Here is a 13,989-nt window from a genome sequence, read left to right on the forward strand (position 1 = left end):
TAGGGAGAGGTTTTTAGAAATGACAGATCTCTGACCAAATCATACCGTTCATGTTGTGAAAACAACTGGGGCACGCGGCAGTCATTGAATTTATAATTTTCATCAGACCCGTCATGTGCTCTTTCCTTCAAAGTGGAAGCGCGCCATCAAGTCTAACAGATGACAGAGGTACAGAATAAAAGATTCAGTTTTTCATTTAAAGTTGAGTCCTCATATGTACCAAGAGCAGAATTAATAATAATCACTGTAATTTCAAGACTCACCCCATGCCACTGGAATCCCAAAATGGTGAGATTTCACATTGTTGTTGCAGCCTTGGTTCAAAAAAAAAGAATTCGCAGATGACGACAGGCAAAAGTTAATAGGAATTCTTGCGTCTATAAGAATAGCGATGCGCGAAGCGTATAACAGCTTCCACCGTCGTACTTCAACGAAAGATCTCGCCGAGAGCCCAAGAAGATTCTGGCCTGCGTAATACTGCTTAGGGGGCCGAGTGGTTCTATCCAGTCACTCTCCAACGAGTCTGGTGCGGCAACAGCGAAGGAAAAACGGAAGTTTTAGATTTTGCATTGATGAAATCATTCACACAGGATTAGTACAAAGATATCGTCGTTTGACCATCGCACACGCCTTCGTAAAAAGGGTATAGCAATAGGCATCCCTGGCGGAGAGAAACAACTGAAAGAGTTGAAAGCAAATAAGTCGCCAGCCCAGGGATGAACCCCTAACTGACCTTGCATGTATTGCGAATCTCTCGGTCACTGCAAAGACCAAAGCAGCTGGAAAAATGCGCTGCTGTTGAGTATAAGAAAGGTAAAATAATGGAGCCGCAAAATTACAATATCCTTAGTATCGGTTTGCTGCAGAATCCTCGAACATATTCTCAGTACAAAAACAATGAATCTTCTTGAGACGGAACAGCTTACGTCCACGAATCAGCATGGTTTCAGAAAGCATCAGTCATGCAAACTCAGCTTGTCCTTTCCTCACGTGATATACTGCGGTCTACAGACAAACTGCTACAGGCATATTCTCTGTTTGTAATTTCTAAAAAGCATTTGCCATTGTGCCCTACTGCAGGCTGTTAATGACGGTACGAACGTATGGAATAGGTTCACAGATATGTGAGTTGCTCAAAGACTTTTTAAGTAACAGAACCCGGTTGTAGTGGGACACGGGTGATGCTACCCCACATTCCATTGTTGACAGATGTATCCAAGATGGCGGCGAAGACGTCATCCAAGATGGCATATTGTAGATTTGGCAACATGGCATGATGTCATCCAAGATGTCCAAGATGGCGGATTTTGGTGGGAAGACAGGTCAATTGGACTTCCTCCACTAACCAAAGCCTCCAGAAAAAAGGCTGCAAGTGCAAATTCCAACAGGATAATGCATCACACCCCATTTATCCCCACTAAGCAAAGAAAATCGCTGGAAGATAGCTCACTTGGCCTACCTCTACTAACCTAAGTCACCCGATCACCACCTCCTCCTAAGCATTCGTGAGAAAAGGACTTGGGCATAAGTCTTTATTTAAACAGTTTCATGCAGGTGTGTTCGCCATGAGGTCCAGACTCCAACTGACTTAGTACACAGCACCACTGCCACAGGGCGCTACAGTTACATCAGTACCGTTATCCAAGATGGTGGCAAATAGTGTGTTCTCCACAAGGTCTAGTACACAGCGCCACCAACAGAGGATGTCATTGTGACATCAGCTTATGACCCAAGTACAGTTATTCAAGATGGCTGCATTGTCTCTGTCCACCACCACAATTATTGTAGGCCCATCCAATTGTGGCAAGACTAACATCCTCATGACTCTGCTAACGCATATAGATGGTGTCTGATTCAAACATGTGTAATCTCAAAAACACTTTTTCAACCCGAGTATCAGCTATTGAAAGAGATATTGCGAGGTTTAGGTGGTGTTACATACACAATATTCAGTGAAAGCGGTGGTATCCCACCAACTGATAAAGCAAAACCAAACACAGTCTTCATATTTGAAGATGTTGCCTTGGAAAACCAAGACCAAATTCGAAGATATTTCTGTTTCAGTCTTCGTATGGGTGCTGACGTATTTTATCTAAGTCAAACATATTCAAAAATCCCCAAACAGCTTGTTAGGGATAACGCAAACCTCACTACAGCCTTCATGCAAGACAATTTGAATTTAAAGCAAATTTACCAAGCACATGTGGGAACGGACATGCCATTTAATGATTTTGTAAAGATATGTGCAGATTGCTGGAACCATTCACAGCATGGATTTCTCGTTATTGATAAAATAATAAAACTTAATGATGGTAGATACAGGCGAAACTTTCAAGAGTTTTTGAATATACAGTATAACATGGTAAGAGATGTTAGTACATCAGTCAACTCCACACCATGGACAAATTCGCGCGTATATCCATCTCTCAACCCGATAGGATGGGTGTACACAGACAGAACATTCGCTTGTACTTGGATGCGAAACTTCAGGCTATAGCACATAAAGTTGCAGGTATGCGCAGGGAACTAGAGGCGTATTACCAGACTCTTCTGAGAATATTGAATGCGTTAAATCAGCTAGTTAATCAAGTCAGTAAGAAAGTAACTGACTTAACTGAAAACGTTGATGCTGTTCAAGGAAAATAGATGTAGACTTCCTTGTTGTTGAGAAGGGCGATCAGGATCATAGGTGTTGCCATTGATGAATTCATTATTAATCATGGTCCAGGTCAGATAGATAGAACATTCGGCGTTAGCAGGGGAAGACCGTACATGTTTGCTGCGCATCCCATAACTGTAACTTAAGACAAAATACAGTTTGGTGATAGGCAGTTTGACAGAACACCCAGCTTAATGCATCTTATTTTCCTAAGACTTACCGAGAAACCCATAAATTATTCAGTTAATGATAAGGTAATGTACCGTGAAATACTGCACATGACGATGTACACAAGATCAAGAAAAGCCTCATCAACAGGAAATATAAAAGCATTATAAAACCAATACTTGAACACGAAAACATCAACAACAGCATCAGCAGCGGTGATGGTATTGACATTGGGCTTAAAGCAGTGAACAATCGAATCTTGCAGTATATACATTATGACGACCCCAACGAACTAATAGATCGACTACGATTGCTCATGGCGTCAGCTGCTGCAGGTAATACAGCTCTTTGGAATGAGGTTTTTTCGATAATCTCTGAACTTCGAGAGAGAGGTATCATCTAATAAGTATGGAGACGGCAGTTCGAGAACTGCACAAGCCAGCACGAATAACATATCCTCGCAGGCACGTTATGAATAAAGGGCTGGATGACTCGTGGCAAGTCGATCTTGTAGATGTGCGGCAATATTCACATGAGAATAGTGGATTCAAATACATTTTAATCATTATTGACACATACTCGAAATTTGTGTGGGCATTACCGGTCAAGACAAAAACGGGTCCAAATGTGACTGACGCTTTTGAACGTTTTCTACAGATAGGAACGAATCGGTGCCCAGACAATCTCCAAACCGATCATGGCGGTGAGTTCTACGATATGTATCCGCTGATACGAAACTTCCTGGCAGATTTTAACTGTGTGCAGGATAGAGATTCCAAGGCGAGACCTTTGCCATTTGTCGACAAGTGCTCTACCGACTGCGCTACCAACACGCCCATTCCCATAGGTTTATTTCTACCATCACCTCTTCTCCTATCTTCCAAACTTCACAGAAGCTCTCTTGCGAAACTTGCAGCACTAGCATTCCCAGAAGAAGGGACACTACGGAGATGTGGCTTAGCCACAGCCTAGGGGATGTTTCCAGAATGAAATTTTCAGACTGCAGCTGACTGATGAAGGTGCTGAAGGACCTACGGCTGCACGAGACCGATATTATAGTCAGCTTTGGCGTCATTTTACTTATGACTCAAGTCCCATTGGAAGACTCCATAAAGCTGACAAAGTTTTATATACTTGTTCCAACATCGACCTATTTTCTTTCAACAGACAACATTGTGAGCAGTGATGGGTAGCAATGGGCAGCTCCTTCTCGCCAGTTGAAAAGAATTTCTTCATGTTTTCATTTCCAGAACACTGAAAATCACTGAATTAAGCCTGTTTGTTTCTTTTGGTATGTCAGCAACACACACGTCATCTGGCCATGGGGCCCCAAAAAACCTCCGAAATTCTGAGGACATCTGAGTTCCATCCAAGAAAATATTGAAATTACCACTGAAATAGAAGACGAGGGCAAACTTCCTTTTCTCGATGTCCTAGTTCCATGTAGGCCTGACGCCTCGCTTGCCCACAGGTTTACCGTAATTCAGTGCATACGAATTTCTATCTCATGCCTCCAGCTGCTATCATCTCTCACAGAAGAATCGTGTGCTCAGCCCTCAGGTACACATGACATACTCTATTTCAGACAAATGAAGTCTGACAGCAGAGCAGGGAACCGTTGAACTTGTCTTCCACGGCAATGGATACAGCAACTGACAGATTCGGGTGGCCCTGTGACACAGGAGCCCCAAGAATAACACAGAGGCCAAAAACACAGAAGAATAAGATTTGTTGACATTGTATCATCAAAAATTGACAAACTACTGTAAAAACAGCACATAACGCAAGTTTTCTGCCCACCAGCCAAAATGCAAGCTTCATTAAGGACAATGAAAGATGACCTGGGTCTCAAAAAAGTGGTGTACCACGTTCCATGTTAAAGCAGAAAAAATTATAGTGGGCAGACGATCTGCATAATCCAAAACTGATGTAGAGAAGATGAGCACCCCACCTGCTTACTGCTGCCCACTAAGTCTGCTGTAGCAGAACATTGCATTGAAAATGGACATAAAATGAATTAGCAACAAATGGAAGTCCTGGTTACTAGTGATAAATTTTGGGGCTCCATTTTCAAAGAAACGACTGAAATCTGTGTGACATATAATACAGGGATTACAATGAGTAATGCAAGCCAATACTAAACTCCATCAAAACAGAAGGCGACATCCGGATGTGAAATTCGACAGGTCAGCGTGTGGAAGGCAACTGAAACTCTCTCCTCCAACCGCCGCAGCCCCTCCCCCTCCCCAACCACCGAGCACAGCACAGTGATGTGGCAGCACGACGCCTGAACTCTGAACTGACAGGTATAAATATCGCCAGCACGCTGCAGACACATCATTCCACCAGCACGACCTGATAATCGCCGAACAGTTGTTCACTGAAATATTGTGGCCCTTTGATGACTGGTTCTTGCAGTCCACCAGACCCCTTGCAAGCAGAGTATATACTGGGAAAGTCTAAAAAAAAAATGGTTCAAATGGCTCTGAGCACTATGGGACTTAACATCTGTGGTCACAAGTCCCCTAGAACTTAGAACTACTTAAACCTAACTAACCTAAGGACATTACACACATACATGCCCAAGGCAGGATTCGAACCTGCGACTCTAGCGGTCACGCGGTTCCAGACTGAAGCGCCTAGAACCGCACGGCCACACCGGCCGGCGGAAAGTCTCAGATCACAAGGAAATTTGTATAAATGGATACTCAAACATTATACGAAAGCTTTCTAGAATTCCTACAAAAAATATGAGGTGGTATTTGAAAGATCCCGACATACTGAAATTAAGATTATTATTTCTTTTTGTGCGGGCCCACAGGAATTTTTCCACAAGGGGAGGAATTGCCAGTTTCATATAACTTGTCAGCAAGTTTGAAAACTGACAAGAAATACACAGAATTTATTATGTCTCAAAATACTGATAGTTATCTACTTAGTATTTTCAAAGCAGATTGCTTTGGTACCGAAACTGTGTAAGCATATTTCAATAGTACATGCAAAGTAATGTATATAAACAGCTGCGAAACTCAGTGCTACAAAAGTTTTTATTGTCTGACAGTTGGAACAACACTAGCACACCTAGTGGCATGAAAGCCAGTATCAATTGCATTTCTACTTAATTAAAGAAATAGCTACCTCATTTTTGCATTTGAAGCATCAGTAAATTATCAAGGGACATGAATTATTGTCAAATAAATGAAAATGAGCTCATCTAGTGACATAAGGTACAACTTATTAATGAAAAAATACTTTTGAATATTTGTATAACTGCAGTTTATCATGTTGAAAGCAAGAGAATATGAATACAGTATTAAAGCATAACAAGCAAATATTTCTGTTGCTGCCTGTTCTTATTATGAGAGGCACTTTTCTGGACACACAAGAATTCTGTATGGAGTCTAGTGATTTACAGATTCTTGCAATTTTGTAAAACATTGATTTTTGTACATGTAATTACTTTTTCATCAAAAGAGAACAGTGTTGATGATTCTTGCCATTAATAGCTCAGAGGCAGCAACAATTGGTTAACTGTTTCTTCTGTGTTTTTACTGCTTTATTATAACACCTGTGAAAATTTCTTTCTAATTACAGTTGTTGGGGCTTATTTGGTATGTTAAATAATAGAGATATAGTATTCCATACAAGTTTCTTGCATACCACTAACTCACTAACGAATGGAAGTTCACATTGTTGAGTACCTATACTTTGTCTTTTTGAGAAAGTAATGAATCTCTTACAGAAAAATAACATTCTTCAGCGAAGATATGCACATAACAAGAGAATCAGTAGCAGACTGTCCTGTAATTACACCACAATTTACTTTTCTTAGTTTGTTATGGACCCATTTCATTCCTTGTAGGAATCAAATGGGTCCATAACAAAATAAGAAAAGAAAATTGTGGTTTAATTTTTTAGCGACTGCTGATTTTTATTGTATTAATAACACTCCCTCTTGTAAAAATTATGTTACAAGCAATATAAACAATATTATTCACACTCATGCTGTATCTCAATCGAAAGAGTAGCTTGGTGTCCACTTGGAACACTGCTATAATAGTGCATAAGAGAAATGAGCAGAAGTGTTTTGACTGTATGTATTAGACTGTGTTGGTAATATGAATCCAGATGCCAAATTTCTGATTCAACGACCTCAAATTACATCCTCATGTGATTAAAGTGAAGATACGTGATTAGTTATGGAACAAAGCAAGAAAATATTGACATTACCTTAATGTTGGACTAACTGAAAATTAACAATTTCAAACAAGAAAATGCCACATTAATATTCCTCAATGTGGAGAAACACACAATAAAGGGTTTTTGAACTCTGATGCCATGTACAAAAATGACTACTTTTAAAACTCCATATTTAATCAGATTAATATATTTAATGCATTACTCTTATGCTTCATAGCTTTTATTGTGACTTGTATAACTGAAGTTTAAATAATGTATTTTGCAAGCTAAGTTATATTGGTTGGATTAAGTCAAGCAGAGACCAGTGCCTGACCAAGACATGATGAACGTGAGAAATCTCCCAAAAAGACCCTCAAATTGGCCAGCGGAATGAACTTTTAGCAGCTTAGGACTGAACTGACCCGACCCTAGTCTCTCCAGTTTGTCATATCACTGTGCAGCCACACAAACTAGAACACAAAATTCTTAACTCTGCAACTGCATGTGGCGCAGTGTTCACTCGTGGACTTTGAGGTGGTCCCACTCATGGAGAGGACATCAATGAGAGCTCGAAATTACATTTCTTTTTCCCCTCTCTTCCAGTGCATAAAATGGATTAAGTATAGATATACACACTTACAGTACTTAATGGCTGTATTCTTGCAAGTGTACTACAAAAACCCCATCTCGTAAAACTGAATTAAGAATTGCAAGACTCATGGATTTTCCTTGTCCACAGACACACAGAATTTTACTGTTGCGATTCCTCTGTGAAGCAAGGAAGGAGGGGGAATCCTTATGAGGAATGGGGAGAAATAATTGGACATAAACTGCTTCCATGTTTATGACATGTTGGTAATTGTGAAACGGAATTCATGCACAACAGTGTTGGACCAGTTCCTTTCTTCAGCTCGATAAGGGCTGAATGAGGTGGGGGAGGGGGAGGGTAAGGACACTATATTAGGATTGGTCCGTAAAGGTTAGCACCCAGCTTGGCTTCAGTACAGTGCCGAAACCACAGCTCACAGAACTGTCACAATTTCTCAAGAACTGCTTTACGCAGTTGAATCACTTTTTGTTTCATCGTCGACATCTCGGCATATACTAATCAGATATCTCTGTGCCGTGATGCTTTATATATCCAGTCATTTTCTTCCTCCTCCTACAACCTTCTCAACAACAAGGAAGTGTACATATATTTTCCCTTGAATAGCATCAGCCTCTTCAGTTATGTCGGTTACTTTCTTACTGACTTGATTAACTAGCTCATTTAGCGCATTCAACATTCTCAGAAGAGTCTAGTAATATGTCTGTAGTTCCCTGCACATACCTGCAACTTTATGCGCCATAGCCTGAAGTATCGCATCCAAGTACAAGCGAATGTTCTGTCTGTGTACATCCATCCTATCGGGTTGAGAGGTAGACATTCGCTCAGATTGGTCCATGGTGTGGAGTTCACTGATGTACTAACATCTCTTACTATGCTATATATGTAAAAACTCTTGAAAGTTTCGCCTGTACCTCTTGATTTATCAATGACGAGAAATTCATACTGTGAATTACAAAATCAATGAACAACGTGTCCAGTCCCACATGTGCTTGGTAGATGTGCTTTAAATTCAGATTGTCTTGCTTGAAGGCTATAATGAGGTTTGTGTTACCCTAACAAGCTGTTTGGAGATTCTTGAATATGCTTGACTTAGATAAAATACGTCAGCACCCATACGATGACCGACAACAAAGCCCTGCCAATATACAAAATGAGTCATGTACGGTCATGTAGTTTACCTATGTATATAGAAAATACACCTGGAAGGATAGTAATAGATTTATGTGTGTAGTCAGTATAGTTCCATCACTTAACCGATTGAGCTATATTGACTACATGAAGAAAACAAGTATATATTTTACGCTTGAAGAGTAGCATGATCATAACCTCAGAGAATATTTCCAGAAGACTATGTTCAGCGTGAGTATAAGGCCCAAGCTGTGACATCAGCAGGGCGAGAGTGAAAGTTGACGATCTTGAGCCATCGGCCGACATCGCTGCACCAATAGGAACTAGGCCGACACCACATGGTGGATACACTGGTTGCAGCCATCTTGAATAACGGTACACGTGTCATGTTCTGACGTCCAGGTGGCGCTCGCTGGTGGCAGAGATATTAAGTACACTCTGGACCTCGTGCTGGTGGACAGAGTAGATGCAGCCATCTTGAATAACTGTACTTGGGTCATGATCTGATGTGACAGTGGCACTCTCTGGTGGCAGTGGCATGAAGTAGTTTCTAGACCTCATGGTGGTTGACACAGTAGGTGCGGCCATCTTGAATAACTGTACCTGCATCATAAGCTGACGTCACGGTGGTGTCCTCTGTTGGTGGCGCTGTGTACTATACCTCGTGGAGAACACACTGTTTGCCGCAGTCTTGGATAATGGTACTTGTGTCATCATCTGACCTAACGGTAGCGCCCTCTGGCAGTGGTGCTGTGTACTAAGTTATTTGGAGTTCGGACCTCGTGGCGAACACACCTGCATGAAATTGTTTAAATAAAGTCTTATGCCCAAGTCCTTTTCCCACGAATCTCTAGGAGGAGGTGGCGGTCGGGTGACTTAGGTTAGTAGAGGTAGCTCACTTGGCCTATCTTCCCCCAATTTTCTTTGCTTAGTGGAGATAAATGGGTTTTGGTACATTATCTTGTTGGAATCTGACCATGCCGGCTTTTTTTTCTGGAGTGTTAGGTTAGTGGAGGTAGCCCAATTGACCTATCTTCCCGCCAAAATACGCCATCTTGGATGACGTCATGCACTGTTGCCAAGTCTACATGACGTCACCTTGGATGACGTTATCGCCACACTTCTTGGATACATCTGGCAACGGTGGAATGTGGGGTAGCATTATCCCTGTCCCACTACTCCCAGTAAGTTGTCCCCGACAGTGAGTCTTCATCATAGGCATGGATATTGTCATGTGTGCCCCAGGGAAGTGTAATAGGACCACTGTTCTCTATATACATAAATGATTTGGCGGACAGGGTGGGCAGCAATCTATGGTTGTTTCCTGATGATTCCATGGTGTATGGTAAGGTGTCAAAGTTGATTGACTGGAGGAAGATACAAGACGACTTGCACAAAATTTCCAGTTGATGTGATGAATAGCAGCTAGTGTTAAATGTCGAAAAATGTAAATTAATGCGGATGAATAGCAAGAACAAAACTGTAGTGTTCGGATACAGTATTACTGGTGTCCTGTCTGACATAGTCAAGTCGTTTAAGTATCTGGGTATAACGTTGCAAAGCGATATGAAATGGAAAGAGCATGTGAGTATTGTAGTAGGGGACACGGATGATATTGGGACAATTTTAGGAAAGTGTGGTTGATCTGAAAAGGAGACAGTACGTAGAACACAAGTGCAACCGACTCTTGAGTACTGCTCGAGAGTGTGGCATCCCCACCCAGTTTATATTAAAGGAAGACACGGAAGCAATTCATAGGCATGCTGTTAGATTTGTCACCGATAGATTGGCTCAGCGGACAAGTCATACAGAGTTGCTTCGGGAACTCAAATAGGAATCCCTGGAGGGAAGACTATGGTCTTTCTGCGAGGCATAAATCAGAAAGTTTAGACAACCAGCACTTGAAGCTGTCTGCAGAACGAATCCACTGCTGCCGACGTACATTAGGCATAAGGATCACTAAGATGAGAGAAATCAGGGCTCGTATGGGGGTGTATAGACAGTCGTTTTTCCCTTGCTCATTTTGTGGGCAGATCAGGAAAGAAAATGACTACTAGTAGTGCAAGATACCCCACGCCGAACTCCATGAGGTCACCTGCGGGGTATATATGTAAACGTGTGTATGTATTTCTTTGGTTGGACTGCATACAGAGTGCATCCTCACGACTTAAACAGATTAGCTGCAGGGTCGATGACTTGTCCTCATCCCCAACCTTTACGCCAAAGTATGCAAAGTACATTTCACGGACAATGTCTGAAATGATACGATACTGGAGTCCCTTTGTTCTCTGGAATTATGAGTTAATGTTCCTTCAGACATGTATGCATGTTCAAAGGAACAGGTGCAGTGGTGACTGCAGCCGTTATGAAATACGTGAACTGTATTTGCAGTTACAAATACTGACAGCCATCAGCTTTACAAAGGAAAATTAATGCCAGTACTGGGACTCGAACCCGGATTTCCCACATTGTGTGAGGGGTTGCTTTACATTTTTTTTTGTTTTTTTCGTTTTTGCTGATCTCAATCTCTTCTATATTGTTCGTTATGTTTGCTCATGTCGGACGTCCGATGACACCCATTTAGGTTCTTCGTTGATACATTCACACACTTTTTTGCTACAGACGGTAGCAAACCCTCTGACCAAACACGCTGAGCTACCGTGCTGGCACGTTTAGGCTATCTGAGCATACTACACGGCAAGAGGCAAACTTCCGTATGTGGCTGTAGACACATGGTTGACGACATACACAAGTTTGGGTCAGTGCATGTAGCGTGCTGTGGTACCGTAGTGGTAAGGTGAGTGCTTGCGAAACGTGGGAAATTCGGGTTCGAGTCCCTGTCTGGCCAAATTTTCATTGTTATTCCTTTGTACAGCTCAGCTCATGCTTGTACATGTAAATCTAAAAGTACCGACTGGTGCTTTTTCATTACAGGTTTGCAACACTTGTAGCAGAAGTGTTCAGGTGTACTAATATGACCTCTCGAAGAAATGAAACTTCAAAGGACAGGCACAAGTTGGCTTACCACCCGTCACTGAAGTACGTGTGAAAAACTAGATCTGAAACAGAAATATGTTCCTAGATGTTACACTATCGCATATATATATATATATATATATATATATATATATATATATATATATATATATATATATATATATATATATATATATATATACACTCCTGGAAATTGAAATAAGAACACCGTGAATTCATTGTCCCAGGAAGGGGAAACTTTATTGACACATTCCTGGGGTCAGATACATCACATGATCACACTGACAGAACCACAGGCACATAGACACAGGCAACAGAGCATGCACAATGTCGGCACTAGTACAGTGTATATCCACCTTTCGCAGCAATGCAGGCTGCTATTCTCCCATGGAGACGATCGTAGAGATGCTGGATGTAGTCCTGTGGAACGGCTTGCCATGCCATTTCCACCTGGCGCCTCAGTTGGACCAGCGTTCGTGCTGGACGTGCAGACCGTGTGAGACGACGCTTCATCCAGTCCCAAACATGCTCAATGGGAGACAGATCCGGAGATCTTGCTGGCCAGGGTAGTTGACTTACACCTTCTAGAGCACGTTGGGTGGCACGGGATACATGCGGACGTGCATTGTCCTGTTGGAACAGCAAGTTCCCTTGCCGGTCTAGGAATGGTAGAACGATGGGTTCGATGACGGTTTGGATGTACCGTGCACTATTCAGTGTCCCCTCGACGATCACCAGTGGTGTACAGCCAGTGTAAGAGATCGCTCCCCACACCATGATGCCGGGTGTTGGCCCTGTGTGCCTCGGTCGTATGCAGTCCTGATTGTGGCACTCACCTGCACTGCGCCAAACACGCATACGACCATCATTGGCACCAAGGCAGAAGCGACTCTCATCGCTGAAGACGACACGTCTCCATTCGTCCCTCCATTCACGCCTGTCGCGACACCACTGGAGGCGGGCTGCACGATGTTGGGGCGTGAGTGGAAGACGGCCTAACGGTGTGCGGGACCGTAGCCCAGCTTCATGGAGATGGTTGCGAATGGTCCTCGCCGATTCCCCAGGAGCAACAGTGTCCCTAATTTGCTGGGAAGTGGCGGTGCGGTCCCCTACGGCACTGCGTAGGATCCTACGGTCTTGGCGTGCATCCGTGCGTCGCTGCGGTCCGGTCCCATGTCGACGGGCACGTGCACCTTCCGCCGACCACTGGCGACAACATCGATGTACTGTGGAGACCTCACGCCCCACGTGTTGAGCAATTCGGCGGTACGTCCACCCGGCCTCCCGCATGCCCACTATACGCCCTCGCTCAAAGTCCGTCAACTGCACATTCGGTTCACGTCCACGCTGTCGCGGCATGCTACCAGTGTTAAAGACTGCGATGGAGCTCCGTATGCCACGGCAAACTGGCTGACACTGACGGCGGCAGTGCACAAATGCTGCGCAGCTAGCGCCATTCGACGGCCAACACCACGGTTCCTGGTATGTCCGCTGTGCCGTGCGTGTGATCATTGCTTGTACAGCCCTCTCGCAGTGTCCGGAGCAAGTATGGTGGGTCTGACACACCGGTGTCAATGTGTTCTTTTTTCCATTTCCAGGAGTGTATATAAGAATACCAACATTTTATTACATTTTCGTGTGGCACGTAAAGTAATATGAATGTTTTAGTTGGGCCACTTTTTTCGCTTTGTGATAGATGGCACTGTAGTAGTCACAAACACATGGCTTACAATTTTGGATGAACAGTTGGTAACAGATAGGTTTTGTTAAATTACAATACAGAACGTAGGTACGTTTGTACATTTAATATTGGTTGTTCCAATGTGATACATGTACCTTTGTGAACTTATCATTTGTGAGAATGCATGCTTCGACGACCAATCCACCTGTCATTAAATATGCTATTCAATACTGCTTCAACCACACAAGAGCTATGTGCTGGACATCCATCATGTTGGAAATACATCGCCATTCTGTCATGCAGTGAAACATCTTGTAGTAACATCGGTAGAACATTAAGTAGGAAACCAGCATACATTGCACCATTTAGATTACCATCGATAAAATTAGGGCCAATTATCCTTCTTCCCATAATGTCGCACTATACATTAACCCACCAAGCTTTATTGGTGTTCCACTTGTCGCAGCCATAGTGCATTTTCAGTTGCCCAATAGTGCATATTATGCTGGTTTACGTTACCGCTGTTGGTGAATGACACTTTGTCACTAAATAGAATGCGTGCAAAAA

This window comes from Schistocerca piceifrons, chromosome 11 (genome assembly GCF_021461385.2).
Source record: "Schistocerca piceifrons isolate TAMUIC-IGC-003096 chromosome 11, iqSchPice1.1, whole genome shotgun sequence".
In the NCBI taxonomy this organism is placed as follows: Eukaryota; Metazoa; Arthropoda; class Insecta; order Orthoptera; family Acrididae; genus Schistocerca; species Schistocerca piceifrons.